The sequence below is a fragment of the Rhinoraja longicauda genome, chromosome 12, assembly GCF_053455715.1.
Source record: "Rhinoraja longicauda isolate Sanriku21f chromosome 12, sRhiLon1.1, whole genome shotgun sequence".
Taxonomy (NCBI): Eukaryota; Metazoa; Chordata; class Chondrichthyes; order Rajiformes; family Arhynchobatidae; genus Rhinoraja; species Rhinoraja longicauda.
In genome coordinates this window covers 1,469,699-1,482,177 of record NC_135964.1, presented here as the reverse complement: position 1 = coordinate 1,482,177, position 12,479 = coordinate 1,469,699, and the positions used below count along the sequence as shown (strand labels likewise).

General features: G+C 42.7%; 1 protein-coding gene across 9 annotated transcripts in view; it reads left to right on the top strand.

Annotated features, from left to right (window-relative positions):
* dmd (dystrophin) overlaps positions 1 to 12,479 on the top strand; it is a 1,595,363-nt gene that overhangs the window by 767,376 nt on the left and 815,508 nt on the right. The window lies entirely within an intron of this gene.

The window sequence follows — 12,479 nt, the reverse complement described above, 5'->3', positions numbered from 1 at the left end:
TACATCAATATAAAGAGCACACTTACATTTATTGAGCAACTTTCAAAGCCACAAGATATTCCAAAGGAGTGGTTTGTTTTTGAATTGTACTCCCTGAAAATATCATTTGAAGTTGCTGCTTTCAATAATATGAGCCCAGATGGTTAAAAACCTCTTCACTGCTTCGAGTCCACTTCCTACCTTTGCACACATTCACTTTTTACCATTTGCAAAAACATAGGAAATAAGAATAGGCTCTTTGGGCCCACTTCACCATTCAATAGGCTCTTTGGGCCCACTTCACCATTCAATAGGCTCTTTGGGCCCACTTCACCATTCAATATGATGGTGGTTCTTCAGTCATTTAGCACCCTATTCCCAGCTTCTTCCCATATTTCCTGAGCCCTGCAGCATTCAGGAATACACCCATAGAACAAAACAGCACAGGAATAGGCCTCTCGGCCCACATTGTCTATGTCGAACATGATGCCAAGGCCAAATTTTATCTGCCTGTTCGTAATCCATATCCCTGCATAGCCTACATATACATTTGTCTATCTAAAAGTCCCTCAAATGCCACTATTGTACTTGCCTCCTCCACCACCACCACCACCACCCCCGGCAGCACATTACAGGCATTCACCAGCTCCTGTGTATTTACAAACTTGCCAACACATCCCCTTTAAACCTTCCCCCATTTAGCTTAAACCTTTGAGTGATAACATTTCCCCATTATTTTTTGCAGCACAGAATACCACAGGAGATCCTTTTTCCCTGTGGCTATCAAACTGTACAACCTCCCCCTTCTGTTATTGGGCAGACTGACCCCCCCCACCCCACCCCAATCTCTGCACATCCCAAACCCTGGACTTTCCACTCCTCACTTTAATTTCACGTTTCATGGATCTTGTTGGGTTTTATGACTGTTGGCAGACCAATTTCCCTCCTGGGATAAATAACCATGTCTAGCCCAGAGGCACTGAATCTAACCAGTCCCATATAGAATCAGTTATTACCAGCATCAAATTCCACTCTGTATCTTTTTGTGTTGCACCAGATGTTGCCTTAGTCAAGAAGCATTTAAGGAGCTCTGCCAATTGTTTGCTGTCCTTTGTAGTCAATTACTGCCTACCTTCCATTTCTTGTCACTGGGTTTTGGGGATTTTCTTTATAATTATTCCTCACCCAGGGACTCATTTTTAATTAGTGTAAATTTTCCATTTCACATTTCCCAATTACTAATGATAAGGAATCTTATTCCAGTTTTAAATTGGCAGGAATCAAATATAAAGCAAGTTTAGGCCAATAATTACAGATGAGTATTCACCCCTCAACCTACTGCGCTCTCTCTCTCTCTCTCTCTCTCTCTCTCTCTCTCTCTCTCTCTCTCTCTCTCTCTCTCTCTCTCGAGTCTTAGCAATATCCTTGTCAATCTCCTCTGCACTCTTTCCTGCTTAATGATACGCTTCCAACTGCAGGGTGACCAAAACGGAATATAATACTCCAAGTGATGCCTCACCAGTATCATATAAAAATGCAGCATAATGTCTCAATTTCTATACACGGTGCCTTGACTGATGAATGCCAATGTACTGAAATCCTTCTTTACTAAAATCACATCTACCTATGCCACCACTTTCAGGGAACTATGTACCTGTACTCCTAGCACCTGCTCCACAAGACATCCCTACAACATTCACTCATGAACAAATTGTTTATTCTGTCTCTAGAATTCCTTTAAATTGCAGGAAAACATAATTACTTGCTCAGTTAACAAGTTGCAATTGAGTGGAATATGAGTTCTGAATGAGAGTACCTTTGCGTGAAGTTGACGAATCCCTATTTTCCATTCCTTCAACCATTTTTACAGAAGGCATGACTGAACAAACGTCTGTGTGAAGCTCTGCCTTGTGCTAAACAGAATAGAAAATAGCTTTTTGTACGGCTAATGTATTTAGATGGCGTGCAATGAATCCTGCAGGCTTTGTTGCTAAATTGTTTTCCTTGGGCTTTACACTGATGAGATTGAATCTTGCAATAGCCAATTTGATGTATTTTTTAAAATAATGCAAATGGGTAATGTTGCATCCCTCTAATATAGGTGGCAGAAACTGAAGCGTTCTCATTATCAAACAGCAGGTTTTGATTCAGACAGAACTCTTAATTTTAATGCTGTAGGATTAGATTTTCTTCAGCCATGCAGAGCTGAAACCTACTGTCTGCACTGTGTGTGTGTTGTCATCCAAGCCTGTGCTGCAGGCATATTTTGGTTCTTAAGTTTTAAAAAAATGACCCATAATTTACTGTTTCCTCTTAATTTTTGAATGTCTTGCAGATTTTTTTAAAAATGTGGTCATTATAACCTTGGAATGGTGATAATGGAAGGTATTTCCTGAAAAGAAAAAAAAATAGCTTTTCTCAAAATATGACTTGGGCTTAATTGTCATGAACCTCACATGGAGCAAACTGTATGAAGACTTTTTCTCATTTTATGCTGTAAATTATGGCATAAATATATTAAGCAATATTCTCTATGGTATAGAAATACTAAACTGCTCTCAAATCACCAATTATTTTTGATAATAATTCATAACATGTGCACTAGTGCTTAAACCATTACCATGGTGACAGGAGGCCTCATAAATATGGGTTACCTTATGATATACAAATTCATTCACTTCCAACATTCTGAGCAAGCACCTTTTTTTGTGACTTGACCTATATGTCAGCTGGAATACTTGGAAAGATAATATCAGCCAAATCATATGCTAGCAAGCCACGGTGGGTTAGAGATCAAGTTAAAAACACATGAGTATAGAAGTTGGGAACTGATGCTGCAGTTGTACAAGACATGGGTGAGGTTGCATTTGAAGTATTGTGTTCAGTTTTGGTCACCCTGTTCCAGGAAATATGTTGTCAGGCCGGAAAGGTTTGGGTTCAACGGGTCCACTTGTGAAGAGAAGATTTACGAGGATGTTGCCAGGACTCGAGGGCCTGAGTTATTGGGAGAGGTTGAGCAGGCAAGGACTTCATTTATTGGAGCATAGAAGATCTGACAGAGGTGTATAAGATCATGTGAAGAATAGATAGGGTAAATGCACAGAATCTTTTAGTTGGTAAATTAAGAACCAGAGGAATTAGATTTAAGGTGAAGGGGCAGAAAGATTTATTAGAAACCTGAGGGCCAATGTTTTTACACAAAGGGTGGTGGGCATATGAAACAATGTGCCAGAGGAGGCAGGTACTATCACAACATTTAAAAAACATTTGGACAGGTTCATGGATCAGTTGAGAGGATATGGGCCAAACACAGGCAGGTGGGACTTGTGTGGATGACTCTACCATTTCCCTTTCACATTAACTCCTCCCTCTGTTCTCTCACCTCAACCCTTTTCTTTACCGTCATCTGAGTTTAAAAGTTTTGCCTAGAATTCTAACCCCAATGTCTTTCTGGAATCCTACAGCATAAATTTAGCCACATACACCCATCGGGTTTTCCACAACACTGATCTCCCTGAAATACAATAGTCCTTGCTTCTATTTAATAAGCAAGTTCAAGAGGTATAATGGAGCTTATGGTAAAGCAGAATTAGTAATGTTAAAGACCCAGGCAAGCAATAATTAGTGTGTTATTGAGCCAGTGGGTTTACTCCAGCCCTTGTATTGTGATGTTTTCAGAGCAGTGATAGAACCTTGATCCACCAGATTATCTACACAAATTCCCAAAGGATTATCTTGAAGCATTTTAAAATCTAATAATGTTGAACTGATCTTGCTGAGCTGAAATCGCCTTGTCGGTTAAATTTTGGTTGTGTACTCTGTTCTAACATTCTTTACAGTCATAAGTTCTACATGTTTTGAGGACTGTGAATGATTATTAAACAATGAACTGTCCAGAGAGGAAAGATAGCCAGTAGAACGAGGTCAGGGACAGTGATTGGTGTACTGAGGACAAAAGCTTTTCACTGTACCTCGGTACACGTGACAATAAACCGAACTGAACTGAGGATGGGTGAGGATCACAGATAAATGGAATAGGATGATTGGGTGGGGGAGGAAGGGTACATGGAGTTCAAAGGCAAAAGCATGGGGATGAGGGGGACAGGGCACATGCATGAAGCATTCCCAGAGGGAAGGAATGGGAAAGGGAATAAAATTGGGCAGGTTCGAGGTGAATCAGAAGGAGGAAGGAGAAAGAGAGAAGGGGGGGGGGGGGGGGGGGGACACAGGAGATAAAGGTTTACCTGAAATTGGAAAACTCAGTATCCATACCATTGCGTTGTAGATTGGCAAGGCAGAATATGAGGTGCTTTTCAGTCAGTTTGTTTTGGATCTCACTCTCCCAGTGGAGAAGGATGAGGATGGGCAGGTTGGTGTGGGAATGTGAATTGCATTGGCATGCCACTGGGAGTGTGGAATTGCCATCAGACAGCATGCAGATATGCTGCAAATTGGTCACCTTGTCCGTTCTGAGCCTCATTGGTGTCGAGGAGGTCACATCCGGAGCAGCAAAGGCAGTAGACAAGATTGGAGAAGATGCAACCTTTGCCCCACCTGGAAGGGTGAATCATCGCCTCTTTGCCCCACCTGGAAGGGTGAATCATCGCCTCTTTGCCCCACCTGGAAGGGTGAATCATCGCCTCTTTGCCCCACCTGGAAGGGCGATTTAGGTTGCTTGGTGGCGGTAACGTAGGAAGTGCAGTGAAAGATGTAAGGGAAAATTGCCAGGGGTCAGGAAAGAAGAGTTGTGGAGGGTTGAGCAGACGAGGGAGTTGTGGAGGGAGAGGTCCCTGTCAGTAGGTTTATTGGGTTTGTGGTAGACTAGACCAAGTGGACCCGTTGAACCCAAACCGTTCCTGCATTGGTGCAGCACCCTCTCCTCTCCTCTTCCCCTTCCCTCTCCCTCCCCCTTCCCCCTCCCCTCTTCCTTTCCCCTCCCCCCTTCCCCTCCCCCTTCCCTTCCCCTCCCCCTTCCCCTCCCCCCACTCCATCCCCCTCACTCCATCCCCCTCAACCCCCCTTATCATCCCTCCCTCCACCCCCCCTCCCCCCTCCATCCCTCGGAGATAGATTTAAACTTTAAAATGTGAATAACTTTAAAAATATAACGCCGATTTCAATGAAACTTCTTCCACTAGCACCAAAGGGACGACGGTGAGTAAGGTGGGCCTAAAATTGTCGCGCTATCGTGTACCGTTTTGGCTGTAGTTCTGGAACAAACAAACAAATAAACGAGAGTTTTCGTTTATAGATTACAGGTGACTAAGTCTCTATCAAACTTTTGGAGGCTCGACCATCCTTGATACCTTTTGGAGCCATACAGTAAATGGACTGGCGTGCTCTGTGCTCATCCATGTCCAATGCACTGCATCTAGTCAAGGACAGGATGTCCAGAAAATCACAGAGCTTGCCTTTGTTGGGATCCACAGCTGGGGCAAGTCTTCCCTTTGGCCATCTAGTTTTTGGATGGGGTGTGACATTTTAAACATCACCATGGCTACTAACTTCAATTTTAACATGGATGCCCAGACCAAAAAATAAAGCATTTTCTTTGGGTTTGCTCAATGATTTGTCACAGACAAGGACAAATATTTGAAGCACAATCTCAAGAAGAAATTAAATTTGACCATCTTATTCGGAAAGCAAGGGTGTTGTCCTCATGCTTCTACACCCATGCAAATTAAAATCACTGTTCATATTTTACTGATGAAAATTCATGTCTGGTTTTCGAATGAAAGCAGTCTTTGAGCAGTCTTTGAGCAAATCATTACGGGATTGGAGGGATCATCAACAAAGTTAGTCAGCAATTGGTCATGAACTTTTTACAGCAAATCACTTACAGATCCATCAGTTGAGTAAGTGAAGATCAATATCAAACGTTCATGTATACAGACAAAGTAGCTGCAATTTGCAGTCTAATATAAGCATGAAAGCTTTAACACTCGAAATAAGAATCTCGTGATTCCAGTGTATACAAATTGAATGAAAAATATTTGAGGCTGAATACCAAAGGGAGGGTTAACAATGTCCAAGTTCTTTGTTGTGTAACAACCTCTATAAGTGCACACTTAGCGCAACTTGAAAACTGAATAAATCTGAGTGATGTTAATTTACTTTAAAATTCCATACGCTTAGCATGATTTGCTTAATTTATGCTATGTTGCATCAAAGTAAGCCAAGTGGAAATATTCATGACGTTGCTGGATAGCTGTCTCCTGCTTTACATTTGGTTCTACATTTCACAATAGATTAGTCGAGTGTAAAGATGCTCACTTTGCTGTGCTCACTTTGGTCTTACTGAAATTGGATGATGAAATGACACTGCAGAGAGATGAACACAACCAAGGGTGATTAGGCAAGGTGTTGCCCGGCTCGTGAACAGTGAATCTGGATTATACTTTTGAATCAGGAATTTTATACAAATTAATCCATGTTTAGATTCTACCGTGTGAACTGGCTTGTGCCTAACTAATATCAATGTTAGATTTAACAACGCACAGTACCGGACCAATAACAGGAAGAAGTGAAAATGCAGGCTGCTTATTTAGACGTGTTCAGGATACAGAGACGCTGCACACTAATTTGTAAAAGCCATCAGCAGGGCACTTAAATTCAGGCCTTTTATTGGCATCTGGATCTTTGGAAGTGAAACACCGATACAAAATGTCTACTTTAGCGTAATGTATAATTTATGTAATGAAGAGATGTTGAATAAATTGAAAAGGATTTTATTGGCACATAGTTGATAGCAATGCACATTTTTGCTATTTCATGCACAGCATTTTAAATTTGAGAAGTACATTCGGTGCAAGATGCTGGAGTCATAAAGTTGTGCAGCATTGAAATAGCCCCTTTGGCTCACTGCAACCAAGCCAATCATCATGCCTATCTATTCTAATGCTACTTGTCTAAATTCATTCCATGTTCCTCTTTGCTTTGCTCTTTCAAGTTTCTGTCCAGATGTCTCTTTTTTGCCTGGCGTTTTTATTATGGGCAAATTCCCCACTGCAGGTAGTGCAGAATTCTCAAAGCTTTTGCCTCACTGGACACCACAAAGTCAATGTTGAATGGTGAAAGTACCATGAGCAGACACTCACAGCCTTGGGGACAAGGCGGTGGCATGGGAATCAGAACGTTTTCTCTGTTTGCCTTGGGTATGACAGTTGGTATACAGGGTAAGACTGCCAGCTCCTTTTAAAACAAGATACAGTCACTCCAGGGGTGACACAGTGACAAGTGGATGCGTTGCACTCTTTTCAGCGCCAGACACCTGGGTTCGATCCTAACTGTGGGTGGTCTGTATAGAGTTTGTAAGTTCTCCCTGTGGCCGCGTGGGTTTTCTCCAGGTGATCCGGTTTCTTCCCACACTAGTTTTGTACGTTACTTGACTTCGGTAAAATTGTAAATTGTCCATAGTGTGTAGGATAGTGTTAGTGTATGGGGTATCACAAAATGCTGGAGTAACTCAGCGGGTCAGACAGCATCTCTGGAGAGAAGGAATGGGTGACGTTTCGGGTGGAGACCCTTCTTCAGACTGTGTATGGGGTGATCGCTGGTCGGCGTGGACTCGGTGGGCTGAAGTGCCTGTCTCCGCAGTGTACCTCTGCAATCTAAAATCTACAGTCTACAGGCTGCATCTCTGGAGAACATGGATGGATAGGTGTCATTGCGGATTGGGACCTTCTCAGGCAATTTGTACATATACTCATTCCAATTTACACGATCTACAAATGCGACTAATTTTTACTGGGTTCCTCCAATCCACAAGCCATGGTGTTTTTCCCCACTTTGCAATTTAAGAGTGTTTCGGGGTCAAATAATGAAATGCCAGATGTACAATAAAACAGCACATTCATTGGTTCACAAAGGTGATGCATATGGTAGACACAAGGAACTGCAGGTGCTGGTTCACCAAAAAAGACACAAAGTGCTGGAGTAATTCAACAGGTGAGGCAGCATCAGTGGGGAACATCGATAGATAATGTCCCAAGACGTCACCTATCCATGTTCTCCAAAGATGCTGCCTGACCTACTGAGATACTCTGCCACTTTGTATTTTTTATGCACAAGGTAGTTAACATAGAAAAATAGATAATAGGTGCAGGAGTAGGCCCTTCGAGCCTGCACCGCCATTCAATATGATCATGGTTGATCATCCAAAATCAGTACCTCGATCCAGCTTTTTCCCCATATCCCTTGATTCCCTTAGCCCTAAGAACTATATCTGACTCTCTCTAGTTGCAGATAAAGATCGTCTAAATGGAATTAGTTTAGTTTAGTTTTGAGATACAGTGAAGAAACAGGCCTTTCGGCCCACCGAGTCCGCGCTGACCAGTGATCCCTGCACATTAACACTATCCTACACACACAATGGACAATTTACACATACACCTAGCCAATTAACTTACATACTTGTACATATTTGGAGTGTGGGAGGAAACCAAAGATTTTGGAGAAAACCCATGGGGAGAAAGTGAAGTCTGATGACTCATAGTTTGCAGTTCATGCCTTCCATAGTCACTGCCAACCCGTGACCCGTGAGCGTGAGCTTCCTTTGTGCAGTAGCCCCAATGATATGTGTAGGAAGGAACTGCAGATGCTGGTTTAAACCGAAGATAGGTACAAATAGCTGGAGTAACTCAGCAGGACAGGCAGCATCACTGGAGAAAAGGAATACATAGAAACATAGACATAGAAAATAGGTGCAGGAGTAGGCCATTCGGCCCTTCGAGCCTGCACCGCCATTCAATATGATCATGGCTGATCATTCAGCTCAGTAGCCTGTACCTGCCTTCTCTCCATACCCCCTGATCCCTTTAGCAAAAAGGGCCTCATCTAACTCCCTCTTAAATATAGCCAATGAACTGGCCTCAACTACCTTCTGTGGCAGAGAATTCCACAGACTCACCACTCTCTGTGTGAAGAAATGTTTTCTCATCTCGGTCCTAAAAGACTTCCCCCTTATCCTTAAGCTGTGACCCCTGGTTCTGGACTCCCCCAACATCGGGAACAATCTTCCCGCATCTAGCCTCTCCAACCCCTTAAGAATTTTATATGTTTCTATAAGATCCCCCCTCAGTCTTCTAAATTCCAGCGAGTACAAGCCCAGTCTATCCAGTCTTTCCTCATATGTAAGTCCCGCCATCCCAGGGATCAATCTGGTGAACCTTCTCTGTACTCCCTCTAAGGCAAGAACGTCTTTCCTCAGGTTAGGAGACCAAAACTGCACACAATACTCCAGGTGCGTTCTCACCAAGGCCCAGTACAACTGCAGCAGAACCTCCCTGCTCCTAAACTCAAATCCTCTTGCTATGAATGCCAACATACCATTCGCTTTCTTCACTGCCTGCTGCACCTGCATGCTTGCTTTCAATGACTGGTGCACCATGACACCCAGGTCACGTTGCATCTCCCCTTCTCCCAATCGGTCAACATTCAGGTAATACTCTGCTTTCCTGTTCTTGCCGCCAAAGTGGATAACCTCACATTTATCCACATTATATTGCATCTGCCATGCATTTGCCCACTCGCCTAATCTATCCAAGTCACTCTGCAGCCTCCTAGCATCCTCCTCGCAGCTAACACTGCCACCCAGCTTCGTGTCATCCCCAAACTTAGAGATGTTGCATTCAATTCCCTCGTCCAAATCATTAATATACACTGTAAATAACTGGGGTCCCAGCACTGAGCCTTGCGGTACCCCACTAGTCACTGCCTGCCATTCTGAAAAGGACCCGTTTATTCCTACTCTTTGCTTCCTGTCCGCCAACCAACTTTCTATCCACCTCAACACTGAACCCTCAATACCGTGTGCTTTAAGTTTGTACACCAATCTCCTATGTGGGACCTTGTCGAAGGCCTTCTGAAAGTCCAGATATAACACATCGACTGGTTCTCCCTTATCCACTCTACTAGTTACATCCTCGAAAAATTCTATAAGATTCGTCAGACATGATTTGCCTTTGGTAAATCCATGCTGACTTTGTCCGATGATTTCACCACTTTCCAAATGTAATGCTATCACATCTTTAATAACTGACTCTAGCATTTTCCCCACTACCGATGTTAGGCTAACTGGTCTATAATTCCCCGTTTTCTCTCTCCCTCCCTTTTTAAAAAGTGGGGTTACATTAGCTACCCTCCAGTCCTCAGGAACTACTCCAGAATCTAAAGAGTTTTGAAAAGTTATCACTAATGCATCCACTATTTCTGAGGCTACTTCCTTAAGCACTCTGGGATGCAGCCTATCTGGTCCTGGGGATTTATCTGCCTTTAATCCATTTAATTTACCTAACACCACTTCCCGACTAACCTGGATTTCCCTCAGTTCCTCCATCTCATTAGACCCCCGGTCCCCCGCTATTTCCGGCAGACGGTTTATGTCTTCCTTAGTGAAGACAGAACCAAAGTATTTGTTCAATTGGTCTGCCATCTCCTTGTTCCCTATGATCAATTCACCTGTTTCCGACTGCAAGGGACCTACATTTGCCTTAACTAATCTTTTTCTCTTGACATATCTATAAAAGCTTTTGCAGTCTGTTTTTATGTTCCTTGCCAGTTTTCCCTCATAATCTATTTTCCCTTTCCTAATTAAGCCCTTTGTCCTCCTCTGCTGGACTCTGAATTTCTTCCAGTCCTCTGGTATGCTACTTTTTCTGGCTAATCTGTATGCTTCATCTTTTGTTTTAATACTATCCTTGATTTCCCTTGTTAGCCACGGATGCACTACCTTTCCTGGTTTGTTCTTTTGCCAAACTGGGATGAACACTTGTTGTAGTTCATCCATGCGACCTTTAAATGCCTTCCATTGCATGTCCACCGTCAACCCTTTCAGCATCAATCGCCAGTCTATCTTGGACAATTCACGCCTCATACCCTCAAAGTTACCTTTCTTTAAGTTCAGAACATTTGTTTCTGTATCGACTTTGTCACTCTCCATCCTAATGAAGAACTCTACCATATTATGATCACTCTTGCCCAAGGGGCCTCGCACAACAAGACTGCTGACTAACCCTTCCTCATTACTCAATACCCAGTCTAGAATGGCCTGTTCTCTCGTTGGTTCCTCGACATGTTGGTTTAGAAAACCATCTCTCAAACATTCCAAGAAATCCTCTTCCTCAGCACCCCTGCCAATTTGGTTCACCCAATCTATATGTAGATTGAAGTCACCCATTATAACTGCTGCGCCTTTAGCGCATGCATTTCTAATTTCCTGCTTGATGCCATCCCCAACCTCCCTACTGCTGAAGTTTCGAGTCTGAAGAAGGGTCTCGACCTGAAATGTCACCCATTCCTTCTCTCCAGAGATGCTGCCTGTCCCGCTGAGTTGCTCCTGCTTTTTGTGTCTATCCCCCAATGATATGTTATTAAGAGAAGGTGGTTCCATCGTTGGTATTCAGTATGAATACTGTCTTGTGAACTAAGTCAGAACAGGTCCTGATGCAAACAACAGTGAAACAAACTATCAGGTAACTCAGCTCATTCAAAACACAAATGCTGTAGGGACTGAACGAGTCAGGTAGCATCAATGGAGGCAAATGTCCCGGGCCCTCCTCCAGACTCTGATGCTGCCTGATCCACAGAGTTGCTTCAATACCTTGTGGTTTGCTCATGATTCCAGAATCTACAGTGTCCTATTTCCAACTCAGCTAGTTCCCCAGGTTTAGCTGACTCTCAGAGTTAGCAAAACCTTTTGCATGCTTCTGACCGTAAGAAACATAGAACATTTCCAAGATGACTCAATGTTATTTAAATGACTAAAATTGTCTAAAATTAAAAAAAAGATTTAAAATTTTTTTTAAACGCAACTACCAAAATCTTTTCATTAGAAATCTGGTATCATTATATTTGTTTCAACCTGCTGTAGATTGTTTGAACAGATTCCCAGTGGTAAATTGTGGGTTTTTTTAAATACCAAGCTAATGTGTGGAAATGTTGTAGTTCTTTGAAAACAAAATTCAGCTTCACATCTTAGTGGGCAAAGCAACAGCTATAAATAACTAATCTCCATGAGCCTGGGCAATTAATTGTCAATTGTGGGGAAAACTCCAACATGTCCTTTAATTGCACTGCTGTACAGATACACTTACTGTTTTGGTAGAAAAACAATGATGTGGACCTTCACTTCGAAGACCTCCAAATCATTTACCACAGGGCACTGAATTGTGACTTATACCATCTGGACCGTTTTCCAAGATCTTTTTTAGTTTTTATTGTTAATTTAAAATTTGAAAAAAGAGTCATGAAATCATAGCGTGGAAATCACAGTGTGGAAACGGGCCCTTCGGCCCGACTTGCCCACACTCACCAACATGCCCCACCTACAATAGTCTCACCTACCTGCGTTTGGCTCATATCCTTCTATACCTATCCTATCCATGTACTTTGGTCCAAATGCTTTTATAATATTTTGACAGTGCCTGCCTCATCTACCTCCTCTGGGAGCTTGTTCCATATACCTCCCACTCTTTGTGTAAAAATGTTGTCCATCAGATTCC